This window comes from Prenolepis imparis, unplaced genomic scaffold (assembly GCF_030444845.1).
Source record: "Prenolepis imparis isolate NDT839.2.m4 unplaced genomic scaffold, iyPreImpa1.0 SCAF_10, whole genome shotgun sequence".
NCBI lineage: Eukaryota > Metazoa > Arthropoda > Insecta > Hymenoptera > Formicidae > Prenolepis > Prenolepis imparis.
In genome coordinates, this window is record NW_028141168.1 from 11,372,997 (window position 1) to 11,394,547 (window position 21,551).

The 21,551-nt window shown below is 39.7% G+C and overlaps 1 long non-coding RNA gene across 2 annotated transcripts in view; it reads left to right on the plus strand.

Annotated features, from left to right (window-relative positions):
* LOC145941544 (uncharacterized) overlaps positions 1–21,551 on the plus strand; it is a 264,923-nt gene that overhangs the window by 205,748 nt on the left and 37,624 nt on the right. For both annotated transcript variants that reach the window (XR_014426177.1, XR_014426178.1), the window contains exon 10: positions 4,024–4,086. This is a non-coding gene — a long non-coding RNA (uncharacterized LOC145941544). The remainder of the gene's footprint in view (positions 1–4,023; positions 4,087–21,551) is intronic.

Here is a 21,551-nt window from a genome sequence, read left to right on the forward strand (position 1 = left end):
TCTCAGAATTATGGAAATCTCTGGCAATGTCGCTTTCAGAAAATAGCACGGCACGAAAATATGAAAACGGTTGACGAACGAAGGGGAAAGCATTACGCGCACAAGGGTTTCGCGAATGCCGCTGGTGATAAATAGCGAAAGATTTGCAAAATATATCGTGGCAGTAAGACCCGGCTCATATATGGCGGAAGAGGTTTTAGAAGAACGTATATCGTGCGTTCTGGAAGAAAATGGCGAACCGTTTGTGTCCTCGAATATTGCCAAGATATTCCCCAAGTTGCCCCGAATGCTTGTCAAGGGATGACTCGCAAAAAGAATGTTACTCTGTCTTGTGCTGAATTCGAGTTTTTGCGTTGAGAATTCGTCTGCATTTTTTTCTATTCGAAGAATATCGAATATCTATCTTAAAAAAAATTATCCTAAATCATATATACAGACTCCAGTATTTTAATTTCAAAAATTTCTAGTTCTTTATAATTACATGATTTGAAAATCATCGAGATTGACAAATCAATCGAAGAATATTCATAAGAAATTTAAATGTCACGGACGAGTGAACAACCTGTATATGAGAAGCTACGAGGAAAGGTGTTATCATCATGCGACTCATCCTGCTTTTTTATACCGGCGTTTCTCGATACTTATTATACATCGAAAGGAGGCGAATCTTCTCGCGCGCGATTATCTCGATCCTTTATTCGGCGTTCGCTGACACGGGCTTTACCACTGAAAATAACCGCATCGGTGCCGAGAGGCGCGAAATTAAAAAGGAATACGAGAAGCATCTTTAATCTCTCGGTCTATAAAGAGCCTGGAAGACGATCGCCGAGGATCGCAGAGCAGCCGGCAGGGGTGAAGGGGTAAGAAAGGATTTCGCGCGATTTGGCAGCAGTCGCTACGTTTCGAAGCCATCGGCAGAAAGGAAATCGGCTTACCGGGCGAAAATATACTGATATTTATGAGGGTCGCGACATCAGGGCTAATCTTCGAGAGATAATAATTTATCGGCTACCGTCGGTACCAAGGAGTTGTATTTTGACTGAAATCCCTTAGCCGTCTGGTTCAACGGCGATCGTACACAAGACGTCTTTGGTCCACTTCTAATCTCGCCTGATGCCAGTCTATGATTTTTTGAACAGTGACATCCAATCTTCTTCTGCATGAATAGCTTACAAAATTTAAAAAGTACAATGAGCTTGAAGCTGAAGTTTTTTCGTTTGAAAGTAGAATCGATTATTTTCTGAATGACTTTGTTAATTTTCTTCTGCAGCCTTGTTTATTTGTAATACTTATTATTTATTATACTAATTATGTGGAGTGTAATTTTATACGATTACAATTAATTTTATTATATACAACAGAAATAGGAATTAAAATTTTTAATATTGTGATGGAAAAGAAACACAAATATAAGTATTTAATACTTTATATCTAGCTTTTATATAACAAGATAATCTATAAAAGCTTTCTGCGGATTACACCTCGCAGGTTGGACACCACTGCTTTGCAGGACCGAGTCGTATTTCAGTCGACTTCAAAGACCTAGCTGACAGTATATCGCGCTTCGATGGGGATAGGCGAAACGAAGAGAAAATCCTGACGTCAGCGAGTTCATGATACATGTCGATAATCTTCTCGGATCGTCTTGCGAGCTAGAATTCGCTTGAACGCATTATCTGGTTAGAAACGCGAAAACATTCTCGCACTTCGCCTTGGGAAAAATATTTCATGTGGATCGCGAATGAGTCGCTTTCGATCGGAAGTCGCGTCGCGAAGCCACGTGTACAGAAGCAAATGCGGACGGAATAATAATGCGACCCGAAACTTCTCCCAGTAATACATCGACTGACATTCCGTTATTTACGGCAATCGCCTTAATCCACCCTAGGAGTGACGAATTGTATCAATGGCGACTCCAAAAATTTATGGATGCATCGGAATCCTATGGTATCCTGCATATCAATCATGATCGCGAATCAAGACTGTACTGTCTTTTATGTAAATTGAAAGCAGAAGGATACTGTACGAAAACCTTTTATTTTTGCAAACAATTTCATTGCCATATGTATAATTAGAAGAATATATATTTTATAAAGAATATATGATGTAAAAATCTTGTTTTCTACAAATCTGAATTTTTTTTTAAATTCAATATTTAGCTTTGCGATTGACAGTTCTAGAAATCTGTGTACTCCAAAGATAGCTATAATAACCAGCAATCAGATGCACTGTCAACGGTGCCCTTTTTTTGGAGATATCGTGTGTCATCTCGAATTGGTATGCTACACAGTCTTCCAACAATACGACAATTTATATGGATTTAGGAGAGTCTTCAACGTTCTTTCGGATTCGCTGCCTTGAGTTTTACTTTCCACGGCATTCAGTAGCAGTCTCTCTTTCTCTCTTTTCTGCTACTTTTTCTCTCCTCCTCATTCGCATTATATTTCTTTTTCTTTTTCTCCCCTCGGCTCTCACCCCCTCGCTTCCATGCAGCGGATCGCTCTGCTGGGCATCAGCGAGGTTTTATCCCGCATTCAGGGACTGGCGTCATCTCTCATGGATGGATCGGCAATCCTCTTTCACTCTACTCCCCCGTCCTCCGCGCACTTACCACCCATCGCCTGAGTGTTGTAGCACCCCTTTGCCACAGTGCCTATTCGCCCACTCGATGGGAGATTATGCCGTGTCTGAATTCACGCATTCGCGCAAAGTGCGTGCATCGCGCGACATTCTTCGCGTAATCGCACCCTGTTAACTCCTTCACGGCTTAGCGTAATATCTGTTGTGTCTTGATGTGTTAATGACGTATGCAAAAAGTTCAGGATTAACGGATATTTATTTAGAAATGGCTATGCCACACGTGTACAAGATTTAATCATTTATTTTAGAGACAGCTAATCGATACAAAATATGAATCGAAAAGGTTTTATAATTGTAATTAACAATATCTATATATGCTTTTGATTAAAACAGCATTTAAAGCTTTCGTTCAATTTATGTTGTTTTTTCAGGATTATTCCGAAATATTTGATATATAAATTCGTAATTGCTATTCTCTCTATATTATTCTCTCATCGTAACAATTACACGGTATCTCATAACGTTGCAGTTTAACTGATGACAATGTATTATTATCTAGACTGCCTGCGATTGAAATCATTAAAGTTATTTTTCTGTCGCGCTTGTCCGGCAAGTGTATTGGCGTAATACATTATTTAAAGATCGTTTTATTCGGCGAGATAGCCTTTAGTAGGCCCAGACGTGCACTTTTGCGACACGTAACGATTTTGCAAACTGCTCTTCTATGCTAATATCGATAAGGTGGAAAGACTGTGACCGTATTGCCGCCCGGGGATTTCCTTGCTACATCGAAAATCGTTCTTTTTGATGTTGGTTCTCAATCACGTCTGGCTTTATCTTTGTACATATTACTGAAAAATTTCAAAATTTCTTTCGCATTTTGTTGCAAAAATTACGATGCGCGACGGGCTGACTATGATCGATCTGTATCACTTTTTTGACGAAAGAGCCGAAGGTTTCGCGCGCATATTCGTATTCTGCGATCCGTTTAGAGGTACAGCATCCTTAAATTGAGGATCACTGGCAGAGAAACGCAGTTTCCAGCGACCACTAAGAGATGGCAGAGCCTGTGTCATAACATCTCTTTGATGCAACGCTTTAAATTCTGAATTTTATTCGAAGATTATGCAAATTGCTTTTCTGCTTTGTAGAAATGTCTAGATACGGTATTATTGTAGAATTCAACAGAATTATTTGCGGGAACAGAATATAACAGGTTTATAAACACATGATTACTAAGCAAATCTCGAGTATTTAACAAGTTGATGTAGCTCTTACTTATCGTTTATAGACTGACGTTACATATTGAACGATACTATTAAATTGCAATTTGAAATAGACGATACATGTGTATATATACATATATATGATTGTTTGCGGAATTCCGCTTTTACGAAAAACATCGAGTCTAATAAAAGTAACACGACTGTATTTTTCTTCTAGATTCAATCGTTTCGTCGTGATGTCAGATCCATAACGGAGGGACGTACAAAGGGATGCTGAAACGTGAGTAGAAATACGACATATCTCAGTTCGGTACACGACGACAAATGTGATATAATGTTACCTCTCTGTGACAGTGCACAATACGCGCATTTTTATATACGGTTGAGGAAGTTTCTTTTATCGTGCAAAGGCAGTATCTGTCTAAATCCGAAACTCTTGCTTGAGTTTCAAATAAATTGGATACGTATACAAGTACAATAAGGGGAAGAGAATCGACGTCCTCTTATTATTATAAATTTATGCCGAGCGGTATGCAACGATCCAATTAACGATATGGAAAAAGAAAGCTTTCGAATATACACATAATGTAGAAAAAACAGAATAGTATAACGTATATAATTATTCTAGAATTGAAAAGGTAGAGAGCTTATATGTATATGAATTCAATAAGATGAAAGAATAGGATATTATCGGATCGTAGAATTGTCGCTGGGATTTCTTACGGTATTATACGGTATAATACACGCACTTCTTTGTTCATGTGTATACAAAGGGCCAACGAGGTGCAAATCCTATTCCACGTATCCTAGTTGTACATGCTCAAGCATGTGTCGCGCAGAAAAAGGGCCTAATCCGACCACGAGAATCGACTCGTACGATATTTCAGGGTGCAAGATCGGGCCGATAATTCAACCGGCCGATATTTATGATATTTATTGGCCAGTCTGAACAATGGATCGATATTGTTTTCCGATTCGGAACCTTCGCGACCGTACTCGCGTCGCTTTGTGCATCGCGCGGTTACGCATTTCGAACGTGCGTTCTTTATGCAGGCATATACTTACACACAGACACGAAACTCAGATTCAAGCGAGTCAACCGGTCTCCCTCCGTCTCTCTCTTGCTTTGTATGCGAGGGGACATAAATAATATTTAATATGACAGTGCGAGGCGGCGTCGCTTTGTGCGATATATTTGGTATAGAAATGTCACAGATCGCGTATCTCGCGCTGCCAAATGTAGCTCTTGCGCGCGGAATGCATCTCATCTTTGGTCAGATTATGAGTCGACAGATATATATCGTGAGAATACGTGTTCCCTCGATGAAAAATTTATAGAGAAAATTTTCGGCGAAAGGTAACGAAAAGTCCTTAGGTATATATGCAAATATTTTAAAATATTCATGCCGTTTTTAATCTCGCGAATTACAAAATTAGTATTTCAACGTAGATTTATTATATTAAAAGCACGATGTCACGATTAATTGATTAAAGTGCTTTAATTCAGAATTGCTTGCAATATATCGTGACACACTATGATATTAGAATCATGAAAGAATCAAATTTGATTCCGCGATATAAAAGATAATTGATTTACAAGTGTTTCTTCTGAATGGCTAAGAAATAATAGGTTGTTTGTCGAGTTCTCTCTTGAAAAGATGGAAACGTGATCGATAAAATCATCGCACATTGTACTCTAGCTGTCTTTAGCCCGTCTTCTGATGAAATTTCGTACTAATTTGTCTTGCTGAGACGCTAGACAGCGCATATAATTGCATTATGTGGGCTCGCCATTCAGCATACGATCGTGCTCGAAACATTAGCGTTTGCTCGAATCGACTCGGGGGACCGTTCGCGACGGCGGGATATTTGCCAATGCTAAATTTAGTCCTTTACTTCTTCCATCCACGAGTCGACGCCGCGACGTATCGCGTTTGTAATGCAAGTTTCCGTATATAGGATATGCGCGTAGATTCACCATGTCTTCGCGATGTTTCTGTCAAATAAATAATCTCTAAATAAACAAAGTTTCCGCGACGCATAACGGTTTAATACGACTACGTTTATGTACACTGCAACGAAATATCATACGAATCATCGTTTACCGCGAGGAAACAAATCTCGTTGATGAAAGTTACTCGTAAAAGATGCGAAAAGTAATAGCTCGCGTTGAATCGTTTCTTGCGTGACTTTTACGAGATATATTTCCCAAAGTCAGGAATATAATTTGCGTTTTCATAGAATTATTTAAGGTAGTAAGAGAGATAATTAACGTTACATACAGGAAACTTGCTTGTAATCGCGAATATTTCTAGATCGTATCTAAGCATGGCAGGAAACCTGTGCCAATGTATTCTCGATCTTCGATCGATTCTCGATTGGGAAGAATCCCAGCTAGAACAAAAGACGGATCGTCCATTTGAATATCAAATTTATTGATATCGCGGCGCGGGTTCTGGTATCGCGTTATCCATAATCGTATTCAAATGAAGATCGCGTAAGGTATGTTGGTTTAATAGCGGTTACTCCTATCTTTCTTTCTTCTTCTTCTCTGTCCCTCTCTCTGTCTTTCTTTTCGCCATTATTCGTCGTGTAAGGCCCCAAGGAGGGCCTTAGGTGCCCCCGTTGTTGACGAACAATAACGATAAACCATATAATGGTTAAGCGCGACAAATATATACGTAGATATTGTATCTATAAAAGGGAGAAGGAGAAGAAGCAAAGAGGGAAGTCGGAAGAGGAGTCGGCGAAGGTGGAAGACCCCGCATATGCATACAATTGATACAGATATACCATCATCTTTATATACATACGCGCGCACCGCGAGTAGGTATTCTTCTCTCGGGGGTTGCTCGCGGATCTGCTCGCAAACGACGCGAGCATCGTATCGGTGCGATGCACCACGAAGAGTCTAAAACTGCGTTGCTATACAGTACTGTCATAGATTCGAAGCAGGGTACAGAGCTGAACGAGAGGTTGAGGGAGGCTATCGCAGTAGCCGAGTCAAATACACCGCTACTTGTACGACTTATTGTGGGGACTATATTCGACAGGCTAGTGTATGTACATCTGTTCCCATCACAAGGCGTGATTTAGAAATTACAGTAGCCATTGATCCTCCCGCTTTAAAAGATATTGATCAGGGAATTTATGCAGTATATTTATATAACAGCAAAATCGATATCCTAACGATATTGCAAGGAGAAGCTAATTTTAAATCGATAAATCTAAGCTTGTGAAAAATATCGCGTTGCTACACTCTTTATTTTAATTAGTTTAATTCGGTTTACTATTTGTATTATTTGTAAATCAGTTGAGATTATAGATATAGGTTGCAATACAAAAATATTCAGTAGAATAATTTATTAATGATTTAATGCTTTCAAAATCTTGATTTATATAAATGTATATACATATATATTTTTTTTCTAAGTATTAAAGTAGAAATTTTTGATAATACAGCTTTAACAATTCAACGTGATAATTGTAGCATATAAATAATGTTCATAAAATTCAAAATTAATTTTTACTATAATATATGCTGTTTGACTTGTATTTGTATTATTTTATATATATAAATATTTAAAATTCCATTCGTGTTAACGAATTCGCTACTTTATGTGAGATCACAAAATGTCTAAAATTTCTCACGAATGTCCATGATTATTTCAAGCAACAGCTCCGAAATTTTCGTAATGTTTTCTAAACTGGAGCGATAATTGTCTTTCGGTGACACGATCTAATTATGCAATCAGAGCGGCCGTGAATAGTAATCGCGGCTCATGGATAAGTTTCGAAGAGAGAGAGAGAGAGAGAGAGATCTGTCTGCTGTGTTTTGAGCTTGCCACGTGAATACTTCACATAAGTGAACCAGTCTAAGTACACCAGTGGGTAATGCCGCGGAGATATACGAACGTAGGAACGCGTATGACGCACCGGATAACCAGTTTCTCGTGATTTGTGGCTATTCCTGGGCGATCCGGACGCGATAATAAAGTGGCAATGGGGCTTGTTAGCGAGCGGGTTCAACCTGGTCGGTCATGCACGCGTCACATGACAGTTAGCGTCATCGGCGGTTCATTTGATGGAGATCATCATTCTGTGGCTCATATGTCGCGCTCGTCTCGTGAGAAAATGTCTCACCGTCTTGTATAATTATGCAAGATTCTTCGACAAGAGATTCGGGGAATGAAACGACACAATGCCGCCGCTTCTGTAGCGCAAGACAGCTATTTCTTTTAAATCGCCGCGATGTAATAATTTCTTTGGATGAAGCTTGTCATTGGATAAAGATCGTCAGATCTATCACGAGATAAAAAAGTGGTTGAAAGCATAAATTTTCATACAATGGAACAAACGAAACAGTTTCTGTATTCTTATATTATATAATTTAAATAAATAATTTTGAAGAATTAATGTGCATATTTGAGTTCGAATAATATGATATAATCGATATTAATGATTGACAGAAATAGAAAGAGAGAAAATATAATTAATTTTTCATACATTTAGATTACTATATATTTTATACAAATGAAATGAGCGACGCTGAGGTATAGAATCGACAATTTGATGCAAGGAAATGTTTCAATATTTGGAATATTTATGAGCGATCGTTCGCCCTGGCTCTTCAAATCTCGGAATGTTTCGACTTTTGCGTAAAATATAAGAGAACCGTGCCACTGTCCAGGGATTACAATTTTAATGGACATTACAATCGCAAATGCTTCTCTGGCTCCGCTATAAGGTATACTCTTTTCAGCGGCTTTTCGACCTTTTAATCTTCTTAATTTTTGCTTCTCTTGTGATGGCGAAGCACGTTAAGGTTTAGTTCCGCCACCGGCTTATTAACTATTTCACTTTACTTTTCAACGCAAAATGCGTTCTTGTCATGGATGTTCGTATTTAATCCTGCATTCCTTGTTTTTCCTATTTCCCTGCTTTTCGCCGATATGTTTTAACGCAATGAGAGAGATGTGTCTGCATATGCTTAGTTATTTTTTGTTTTACAAATATCACATTAGATAAATATTATCATGGCTAGTAAAAAAGCATTGTAGAAAAAATGTTATCTATATGATTCATTATTATTAACAATTATTTCTGGCAAAAATATATTATTAAAATGCAATGAAAAAGGAATTGTAAATTGAATTTTTATTCATGAGATCGTCGAATTTTCGATCGCGAGATTATATGGATTTTTCGAAGTTACGCAAACGGGGAGTTGAAATCGTTGAATGAAGTCAAGGTAAGAAGGCCATGATCGGCTGACTCACGTTGAAGAACTTGCTTCATTCGCATGTGTGACACGCAACGTGTGCAACAAAGACCCGAAAAGTGAAAGACTATACTGTCTTTAGCGTACGTTCCAGAATTATTCTCTTTGATCGCTCATGCTCGGAAAGTCATTCTGCGAATAAATACGAGACGCATATCAAGTGTATCGTGCAGCTAGAGACGATACTTAGTTATTCTATTTACGAGAAAGATGGTTAATTATTATTTTATGATATTGAATGATGTAAAAGCTATAGAATGCATGAGAATATCGCGAGAACTGCATAATTTGATCCTTGAAAAGCCAGCTAGAGGTAAAAGGATCATCGAAGAGGACGTCGCTGGTCGGATTCTTCCACGTCGGGGTCAGTCTGTTGGTAGGCGGTACCAATGTGGCCAGGCCTACCTCTCTTCTGACTCAGGCCTAACAATGGATCTGCAACAATGCAGGCACCTCGCTCTTGTCCGGACCTAGCCTCACCTACGTCCTCTTCCTCTGATATCTGCACACACGTCGCATGGTGGACACTGATACATGTTGAGCAGCTTTGCGGTCGAGAACCGAAACCGAATATAGAGACACTACCGGACTGGCACCAGTCGTAAACATACTGGCTACAGTCTCGCGGACTGAACATATGTTACACAATGAAATCGTAAACGCGTGCCGCGGAATGAAGAGGCCGCAAATGTCTTAAAAACGCATTCGGTTAACAGGCTGGAAAATTAAGAGGAAATGGATGGAAAATTGACATCATTGAAAATTTTCGATAACATTTTTCGAAACATAAAATAGAGAATAAATCTTAATAAAAAAAAAAGATTCTATGCAAAATTAACTGCTTTGTATAAAAATTGTCCGAAGAATTTGCATCTGGAAATTCTCACAGAGTTTTATTAAAAAATTTTATCAAAACGTGAAGAAAGAAATAATGCTTCATTTTTTCTCTCGTTATTCGTATAAAGTATTAACATGTTAGTGAAAAAAATCATATGCGCTATAAAAATCGTATAATAATTAAGACCATAGGGAATCTTTTACAAGGGAAGGGCAGTATTATTTAGACGAAAAACAGACGAGAAATAGATCTTCCCAGCTGTACGTCAGTAATGAATAGCGGGCATTAGTTAACAGGATATCAAAAGGATATCCTGAGCCGGCCCACCAAAGAACCAAGACCCCACCCAGGCAGTCGATGCCTGCTGCAACGTCAGGAACGAATCCGTACCGAACACAATGCCTCGAACCTGAGCCTTTATCGCGATATCATCCAGTTATAAATTGGAACACAGCTACGCTCTGGCATTATGATGTCTCTAATATGTCTTTTTCCCTGCTGACCATTGACCGACCGATCCTCGAGCCGATTATATTTTCGGTTCCTAAGACATTCGTGTGTCTACGGGAGCTCGGACTTCTCAGCACCCTGTGGATTGGTTCGCTAAACTTAAAGATTTTTTTTCGATGCTGCATTAGCTACATACTTGCCCGAATATTTTCAAGAAATTGTAATAGAAACGAGGAATAGTTTATATATATATTTGTCGCAGTATAAAATAATTTTAAAAAATGTATAATAAGATATAGAGAGATATTTTATTATTTTTAATCTTTCGTTATTTAAATCTAATTATTACAAGAGTTTATTCGTAGAATTTTATGAGTGCGCATTTTGAAAAAAATGTTAGCAGAGTTTAATGAGTATTTATAGACGACTTGACGTGCCCTACGGGATAACATCCTCGACTTGTGCATCGCTTGGAATTATTCAAAATCCTTGCTCATGCGACTGCTCGAGATAAATAACTTTTGCCTCCACCTCTTTCTCTTTTATCCAACCGCTTCTCTTCTGCCTCCATCGGATGTCTCGTGGGTGAGCTCTCGGGGCAGCTCTCCATGCCCGGTTGTTTAACATAACACGAGCAATCATTTATGCGTGGCGCGAGTTGGCCGGCGACCCCATAATTTAGACCGGTGGGCAGAACTAGCTCGCAGCACCCCGCGATTGGTTCCGTACGGGGTGTGCTTTACATTTTTATGCTCTTAACACATCTCGATATATTTTCATTCATTAACGTGTGTTATATTTAAAAAAAAGATTATACGATTTATCTTTCTCTAAAATATTTCTAGTTATGATGGGAAAAACTGATAACTATTTATACATTGTATAATATTTTAATATTACTAATTATTGTGTATCTTATGTTGTATTATGTAATTATTGAATTGTATAGCCAGCATTGCATATGGCAATTGTCATATTTGCAGTTATAATCGCGAGAGAAAATAATATAGCAAAAAAACCTAAGAAGACGATCTTGAAGAAAGATTTTTGGAATCATATGTCACTTTTTTATGGTATTTATCTTGCTTATTTTATTTTACGTCCAAACGATAAGATAGATTGAAAACTTAATAAAAAATTTCCGATTACTATCAGATCTCTGCTACCTACGACTGTATAAAGAATCTTTCTTTTGTGGATTGCAAATTCGAAGCTGCAAAAACCCATTTGTAATATTTCGTCGAAGAATGATCGTCGCGACTCGGTAATAAAATCACCATAATGATAAGTAAATATGTCCCATCCGATCTCGTCGCGGGGTTCCTTAAAAAGTCACCGGGTATATCAAGGAGACTCTATATACATACGTACGCGGGGCACCGCTGGGCCCCCCACGGTGGGATAAAGCCGGGCCCCACGACAGTAGCCGTGTACAACGTGGGTTAGACAATGCCGCGCACATTAATACACTTCATATTAGTCCGCTTTAATGCGTGTTTGTCGGCCATTGTGAATGAGCGACACTGTTTATCACCGGCCCCCATATAACCCCTTAGTCCGTTCGCTGAATGGTACGGGGTTGCGTATTTATCTGGGGCCCTTTGGCGATCGAGGGATAACAAATACGTACACGTCGTATTTGGGAGGGGTTTTAAAATATTTTTTAATCATCTTTTATTTCTCTCAAATTGATCGGCGAACTGCCTTAGCTTGAGTTTGCCCCGAGATGTTACAGCAACACTCGTTTTAATCTCGTGGATGTACTCTTATACTATGCGGTAATCTAAAAGTTCGTATCCCGAGGCGCAATGATTTCTCTTTGTTCCTGTTATCGGTAAGACGTAAATCAACCGTCGAGTTTGTAATTGTAACGATTAAAATATGTACGTGTATGGTCTAATACCATGTCGGCTTTCTCGCAGTTCTGTCTTCTTGATATTCATCTTGATTTTATTACACGAGAAGTACGGGGGAGACATTAGAGAATGTAATGTGCCTCGATTCTAATTTTTTCATGCGAAAATCGTGAACTTTCACGATCAAACTGTGAAAGTAACGTCGCACTTTCCACTTTATATCAGCGTATCGAATCCTATATTTTATTTTACTTTACATCGTCTTGTAATTTAATGCGCGAGAATGCGCTGTGCATCCAACGGTAACAATTATCAACGCGTAATGTAGCTACATTCCGAATCTCGAGACACATTATCCGCGAACATTCGCACATGCTTTCTTTGATGTCACACTCCAGCGTTTCAAAATAATCGCTCGCCCGTTCCCAAGCTTTTCAGTGGACTCGGAATTAGTTCTGGCGCACAAGGTTGCACACGCGAATTTTAGCGTGCGCATGTCTCGCGCACCGCGAATATTTCAACAAATACGCACGACATCTTAATACCATCACGACTCGTCGCGGGCTGGCTTTTCAGCGGGCTCATGAATAATTCCGGGGGCCCAAAAGGTTGAATGCGCCAATTTGGAAAGTGCGGATTTCGTGTATCTCTCGAATTCTTGTCTGTCACAAAGAAGAAAGGATCGTAAGGAGCGAGAGATGCCGCGCGGAGCAAGAACAAGTTGCGATGAGAAGGAGGAGAGTGGAGAGGAACAAGGGAGAAGAGAGACGGAAGGGAGGAGAAAGAAGCCGCGGATGAACCCGACGGATAAATATAGTTCGTTAACCGATGATGTTGGGACATCACCCCCGCCTCTACCAACGTACGAGTATACCGATATTATTTCTGGCATTGACTCTCCCGAGTGTATGACCCGACAACGACGACACACCGTCATCACTCATGACTCACAGCACTCGAAATACATATTCTCGATAATAATCGAGAGCGCTTTTGCGTCCATCATCAATTTTTTTCCTGCTAAAGTTATCGAATTTTAGCGAATTTTGATATTTTAATTATGATATTTTAATTTAATCAGATTATTGGTAAGAATATATAAATCACAATTTAATCGAAATTTATTCAACTTTGTCGAATCGGTAGAATCTCTTTTTGTCATTTACAAGATACAAGAATCTTATAAACGCGACTGTTGGGGGGCGTAAAATATGCAAAACGCCGTGTTTACGGTCTCTTTGCTCTCGTTTTCTCTGATTTTTGGTAGCCGACGTGTCGTCTGGAACACTCCACGAGAGAATAGTACACCCCACACACATCCCACGCAGATATCTCGATAGTGGATCAGCCAGTGTAATCTGTACAAAGGCATCCTTAGGCGAATCAGCTATATTTATGCTTTGTTGTGAAACATAAAGACCCACTATAACGACCCACCGTGAATGCGCTGTCGTTGAGTATTTCATCGCGATGCATTTGTGTCTCTTCGGCTCGAAACCTTTGCAGTCGTCGCGAGGTCATTGATTCTTCTTCTTTTTTCATTTTCATATTCCTTTTTTTCCTCCTAGTTCCTCGTTTTCATCGTCTCTTTTGCTTCTCCTCTCGTGTTTCGCCGAATGCTAGTGTCTCTTTGTAGTAAAATTTTATATATTCGATCACAGAATTATTTCGCATGTGCATTTCATATTTTTAAACTTAATATAACGTATAGCCTTTTTATCAACTTTTAAAATTATAAACCCGGTAGAAAGATTTTATGCGTAGATGTAGGAATATATAACATTTCGAAAAGCGTTCGCGTATGCAACGATCGAGAACCGACTTTCTCGTGGATTGCGGATTTTACGACCGAAAACTGCAAGCCAGAGAATAGGCCGGCCATTACAAAGACCGTGGAGAAATTAAAATCACGTAAAGTAACCGTTCGGAGGACGACGCTGCCAGAATATTAATGTAACGATATTCGACTCGACTAGAGAACGAATTATGCTACGCCGAGAACTGTCAGCACGCCAATCCGCCCGGGCTTTCGGATATTTAGTAACGTCCTGCGAGCAACGAGAATTCATATCAGAAGGACGCGACTGATCCCGTTTTGATGGCTAATAGATGGTGACGTATTGCTTCGCCGACGCGTTAAAACGCGATGCTCGTGACTTGGCCGTGTCTCGTACAAGTATGTTAAAACAAAGGATGATCATTATGCATTTATGCTCGTTGAGTAACACGAAAGTGCGAACGGATGCCAAAATATGTTCCGAAATCGTGTACCGTCGCGAATAAATATTTTGTCGCGGCATCACGGCGCGTATTCATCCGTCATCGCGTTTTCGTCTTTGCATTCTGTTCTGAATCAATATTGTTCGAGTTAACTAGAAATATCCGTCGCGCTGCGAATATATTACGAAACCTCTCTATTCTCGCGAACGCAAATATCTTAACACAAATTTCTCCTTAGCCGCACGATGGATTAGTCTGGAACGTTTTGATCCAGCCATTTGTTGTGCGATGACAATTGCATTCAGCTGTGCGCGCACGATATTATTCACTGCCGCCGGATATACCGAAAATAAAGATGATTTGGAGATATGTCAAGTAGTTTTTATCGACGAAAATAAAATTTAAAAAAAATATATAGAATACGTAGATATAATTATTAAATTCTCGAAAGATTTTAATGCAGAAATTCAAGAGAAACCAGCTGGATAAAATTGATTTGCCTCGCGGCTATCATAATCCGGGATATCCGGGAAAATATAAGACAACGTCGTGAAGATCACCCGTATCTTCGGTATCGCGTGTCTTCGGCATCGTTCCTCGTGGCGGTTTCGCGCTCGTCGCTACTTAACAAACTTACCCCTTTAGCCCCGTCGTCTGCCCGGGGCTGCAGCGGTGGTGCGGGGGTACGCGGAAATTCTTAACGCTGTTAAGATATGTTAATTTTGTTTACCTATAAGCTATTAAAGGGGTACCTAACGTGCTTAAAGCTAAACCAGTTTGGTTTTCGCTGGATGTGTTCAAGGCGGATCCTGGGGGATATAACGCCGCGCATGCTGGCGCTGTTCGCGCTCTGGAAAGGGCTTTTACAGGAAAAGCTGTGTTACCGGAGAATATACCGAGCTACGCTCTATAAGCTATACGGGAGTAAGATCGTATCGCGGCTGAGGCGATACTTCGACAAACACGCGACTTATCGAACTTGTTGTTTGGCCGCCTGTGTACCGTGAATAAGTCAAAATAAAAAATACATTTTTCGAGAGATGTAACAAACATTTATTCCTAATGAAAGAAATTGTAAAGAGATGAGCGCTCACACTGTTTAAATATTTACGATACATTTTGAGAACGTATCTTTCTTAGCAGATGTCATATACGTACGTATTTGGAAAATAATTGAAAAATTAGTAGTGCAGAGTAAACAGCAGAAAGCAACGCTTGTACAATTAAACGACGTAATCGCTGCAATTGAACGGTAGACATAATTATGAAACAAATTTTCGCGAATTGTCTTATCTTAAAAGATCGCATTTACACGAACACTTGAAGAAGCTTGATTACGAACGCCTGCTTACAACAAGAGACCCCTGATCCTTGGCGAAACAACTCGACTCGTGCCGTCGAGAAAAGCTCACGTGCAGCCGACCAGAGTTTTGCAGCTGCGCCTATTACTAATCCACGGTAGAACAATTTAAGTGTTTGCTATCACTAATAACCCGGCGAGCAAACGCGGCATTATTAACAGGTTCGCAAACATCTCTTGTATTAGTGATCCCGTTCCCCTATAACCTACATAGACTTTCCGCGCGCCGACCTCCCCCGCTCCCGCCATCGCCACCGCCGGCACGCCAACCCTTATTCCGATCTCTTGTACAGATATTTGCCGTGTCTACACCGACCAAATTATCTCTGGCGATTTGAGGATAAAGGATTTTCGAGTCGAGTGTGTCCCGCGCGATGCATTCGACCGACGAGATTCCGAAAATCGGACATTAATAAGCATACGATAAACGGCACAACAAAGTAAAATCTCGCGTCATTGTTTTGAAAAATAATGTTGATATCGCAACGAAGGATTACTTTACGACGATATTTATTGAGAATTTAAATGAAGCAAGATATTTTATATTCGGTGCGAGAAAATATCTCTATCGATTTTGCATCTTTATATCTTTATATACCTTTAAATTAAAGGAACAACATGCTGAATTCGTGATTCACGTTGTTGCCGATCAAGAGAGGTTTTCTCGATCACGAAGAGATGCAAAGGGGCGGCCGCGATTTTTGCCAGCCGTCGCGAACTCGTCTATCCCGCCGGATGGAGCGTCACGACGAAACGTTTTCCATCTATCCGGTGTGAGATCTTCCTCGTGGAATAAATATGTAAATCGGGCCTTCGCCGTCCAAGTCGTGCAGTGCACGCGCTTTCGCGAGAGGCCACGGCGGACTGGACTTGACCTTTCGCATCCCCACTTCCTTTTCTCTATCCGATTTCATCCTTTAGTCTCTTCTCCGTTCCTTGATATCTCCAGGAAACGTCGAATGTTGCGGGCGATATCGGACCCGGGTTACCGAGGAACCAAGTTCCTGTTCCTTTGAATAATTCAGTTCGCGCACTCCCGGACGATTTGCGGGCGATTGTAAAGGGACACATCGATATCTATGTATAAATATATCTCCGGAATTCCGAGGACAATACTTCGGGAAATTGCGAAATAGTAAATCGCCGAGCGTTATTGCTCCATTCTGGATTTGCTTCATGTTTTATAAATCGTCAATTATATATTATATTCTTCTCATTCTCTCTTTTCAATTTTACGTTACCTTTTCTGTGGACAGATATTAATTTATTTTATTATTATATTAATATTTATTCTATAAAAAAATATATATTGATTGAATTTTTAATCATTTTTATCTTTCAAATTCTTTGAATAATTTTTATTTTAATTCTTGACACATTTCTTAGCTAATTATTGTAATCAACTTGAAGGAATTATATGGGATGTGTCAAATTATATCCAGTCCTTAATCAAGATCCAACCATTCATTTACATTCGGGGTTCGCAGAGAGCGCCGTTCGATTTTCGAAGGGAATCAATCGATTCCGATTTCGTTCGGTCGGTGATTATAAGCTCCGCATGAAATTAGATTGAAAGCTAATTAGTATCGGACAGCTAATTTCGCTTCGACCTCGCCCTTCGACTCTGCGGCTAACGCGTTTGTATTTTCGTAAACGTTAATAATACCGTGAACAGATATCGGACCGTTCAGTTGTCAGGTATGCCCACCCGCTGATATTTCGAATCGAAAATGAAGTGGACAACCATCTCGGCCTAATAAACCATGGAAGAGGTTGCATGTCTGACATGAAATCGACGCTGGAATGTACGTAGTACGATAACTTGCAACTGCAATTTATTACTCGCGATGTGCTAATGCAGATTTAACAATAATTCGTATCGCTGCGCTTTACTTGAGATGATAAATCGTGATAAATATTTATCATATATCGTAATATGTGATTTAGCAGTTTATCGATATTAAAATTATCGTTTTATCGAATAAAAAAAGTTATATAACAATTTTAATACGATAAGACATTTTTAACACGTCGGTAGAGGAAATTTATATAACAATGACTTTTACGTTTTATTCGAGGAAGCGTATCTTGTTGCGATGTCAAATTCAATTCTGGCAAACTGACGAGCGCAGCTCGAACGGGTGTGTCGACGAAGCGAGGGGAGAAATGTTTTTATTTATTTAGACTTCGATTATCTCGCTCGCGAAAGAAGAGCCAGTCCGTCTGGGACCACCTATCGCGTTCCTCCTATAATTCAACTCTCGGGAATCGTCTCTGTTAGAAAACAGTGAAATGTCTGAGTCCATGCCACACCCCTTTTCCGCATCCGTGCATTTCTCCCCGTGTTGCTGTGTTGCGTGGCATTTTTTTCTCGTCCTTCTGGATCACTATCTGTTAAATTATAGCGACACGCAGACATAGAAGACGTTAAGTATCTCTTATAATCGGTCGTGTTGCATTTGTTTGACACACAGATAACATTAGATCTTCAAACAGAGATACAGCAGATATATTGAATACATTTTATAGATTTAGAGAGATCTCTCTCTTCTTTGCAATTTAAATAATTTAAAACTTCGCGAGAAGAAAGCGTCAAAATTTGTGATCGAAATGAATCTTTATTCGTGCGATAATGAAAAGCGTGTAAAAGTTTAAGGAATAATGAAGAGGACGCGGAAGAAAAAAAGAATTGAAGAAACAGAAAGGGTGCGAGAAGAGAAGGGAGAGATAAAGGGACGACCCCCTACGCATCATCGTTCGGCTATTTTTTCGGTTCGATCGTAAAATCTAATGGGCGCATAAACCGTGGTAAAAGAACTTTGGCATAAAAAGGAGGACCGTCAACGATAGAAGCATTATTAATACTTTATGTTAATTACCGTATCGTTTGGTTCGTCGAACGGCCTTAAATCGAGTTGCTAAACAGCCATGCCTGATCGTAAATTCCTTGTCTCGGCTTGATGTTCGATTAAAATCTGCTTTCAAAGGGGGGGATCCCCTTTCCTTTTTCTCATCCTTTTCACCATTTCATCGGCCACGTCAATACGACTTTTCTCGACGTTGATGCTAATCTGTAATAATCAATTAAAATCGCACGATTATTAAATTTTTAATCACGCGAATATTTTACTTAATTAAATCGGGCAGAAAAAATATTTCCCACAAATAATATGAAATAATGTTGCGTCTTTTGCCTTTATTGTTTTTTTTTTTTTTTTTTTTTTTTACAAATGCTGATATTTCGATCGTGTATCGTTTTCTCGCAATCAGCGTTTTTCAACGAAGAGATAATTGATACGTAAATTGAATTGGCGATTACTTTATTAGCTCCCTTTGTTCTTTCATCGAGGAGCATCGCGTGATTGCGTTTTCCATTATGTAACAGCCACATGGTGTATCGTACGTGCTTTGTAATTCAACCTGATTGTAGTCTAACGATAAGAACCAAACTGCCGATTCATCCTGCTGTGTAGATGTAACAAAGGTGCACGCACGGTAGCAATCGCTATAATCTCGTCACTTATGCCGACATAACGGCTTATAACCTTCGTTCGGTTTCTCCGTTTTAAGGTCCCAATCGCGCCTCGCCATTGCAACTATTATAAAAGCTTTATACAGCGTCGACTTCTTTGATTAATTCTTTCATCGAGGGAGCAACTTCCTTCCACATGTTTTATCAGCAAGATGGTTTGTGTCAGCGTTACATTGATCGGCAGTGATAGTTTCTTCAGCATCGCAATGACATAACAAATCGCATCGCGATGTATCGCGAGAAATTTGTAATTAATAAATCGAAAATGTCCCTTTACGGTTCATAAAACTTGCGGAAACAAAGCGCAATCCTTAATTAATATATGTCCTAAATTATAAAATTTATTTGTAGCGTTACAACAATTAATTTAATACGTGCATGCACGAAAGATAGATCGGAGAGACCTGTTCAATCCTCTTCCAACTTTAAGTTGAAGCGAGAGAGGAACGACGAGAGATAGGGGGGAGGCGAGTCGTGATAATTTAGCAGTCAATTAGCTCGCGTTTTGGGAGCTGCCGAACTCTCGGCTCCGCGATAATATCGACTGGCGGGCGTTATTTCGCTGAAGTCGCTTCGAATTCGGATTCGCATCCTCCTTCACCCGTTTCGTCCGTTTCGCCATCTCATGATTGCTGGAGGTTTTGGTGGCCGATAACACCGCGCGCATTTTCCCCTCGCGCCCCTGATAATTGTTTGATTACTCAGCACGGCGCTGAACCACGGTTAAACTCAAACTAAAGCCTCCAAGACCTGCCTCGATCCTCTCTCTCTCTCTCTCTCTTTCTCTTTCTTCCTCTCTCTCGTCTCCGACCGACGGGTTAACGTAAGGTAATACCACTGTACGTCGACCCGCCGAGTATTATCGGGTATTACTGTCCCTGGGGAGCGTTAATTAGCGATCATTAGTTAATTGATCGGCAGCCGTCGGCGAGGTGCAGCCCCGGACGATTCCGTCGACGAAACTCTTGTGCGTGTTTAGCCATTAATCCAGATAATGGAAGGACTTTCCCGCTCGCCGATCGGCAAGTAATGTGTCGCCGTGAGCATGTTGCAAGTACGCGATCATTAGCGGGATGAGACACTGAATAAGGTTCCCTAGCGTGCGAAACGTTTATCGGTGTATCGGGTTGTCTCTTCACAGAGACTATCGTTCATCTATAATATTGTTACGTCGCTGATATGAATTAATTTTAGCAAATTTTTATTTTAGTAAATGTTTTCTTGAAAAATGTTATTTTTCTTCAGGGATGCAAGTGTATTCCTATATTATCACTATATTTATTATAAAATGTTTAATATTTCTTATAAAGTATATCATCTTTCTTTTTTATCAATGTGATGATTAAACTCGTCAAGTGAATACAGAGCAAAACTAAAGCGTCTTTCGTTGAGATTACGCGATGAAAGGAGTGGGTGTCCAATATACGATTTCTTCATATCTTCGGGTAAGCCATTCGTGAAAGGACAGATCAGGAAGGAGAGTCGTCTATAAAAATAATCTTCCAAAGACTCGATCTCCTCGATTGATACTCTCTAGAGAGATCCGAGAATGTTTTCTTTGTGTAAGTCGTTTTTCTTTTCGTCGCTCTTCTCCACAAAGCTTTGTCACATTGACGTGAGAAGTTTTCGTCGATTTTCACGTTTCTTTTAAATTATAATTTTTATATCAATTTCTTACAATTTAAAATGAAAGAAAATCTTTTCTTCTCGTTACTAACATCAACATATACATACACGCGGACGTTTGAAACGAAATTTAGATAAATTTAGATAAATAGAAAGATCAATTTAAATAAATATTTTTTATATTGTGAGAAAAAAAGAGACAGTTCTCAATCAAAGACGTAACAGTTTTTACGCGGCGTGAAATAACGATTGTCGTTAACGTGCATCTCCGATCGGTCGGACAAAATTCAACCAGCTTCATATCCGATAATTATTAATGAATAAATATAAGTCTCGCACAATAGGGTGCCCATATGCGACCGGACGTGAGCGACAATAGCCCGTCATGTTGCTTATGAAGTGACAGGTGACGCTTTCGTTCTCGAGAAGAGAACTCATTTAAAATCGACCATTTCGTGAGATTGACTCGTTTGCACTTACGAACCTCGGCCCACCTTCCCGTAGAGATCTCCAATTGCATCGAGCGTTACGGTTGTGAATTACAATGCAGAGGAAATGAGGAAGGGCGTGCCGGAGCAAAGT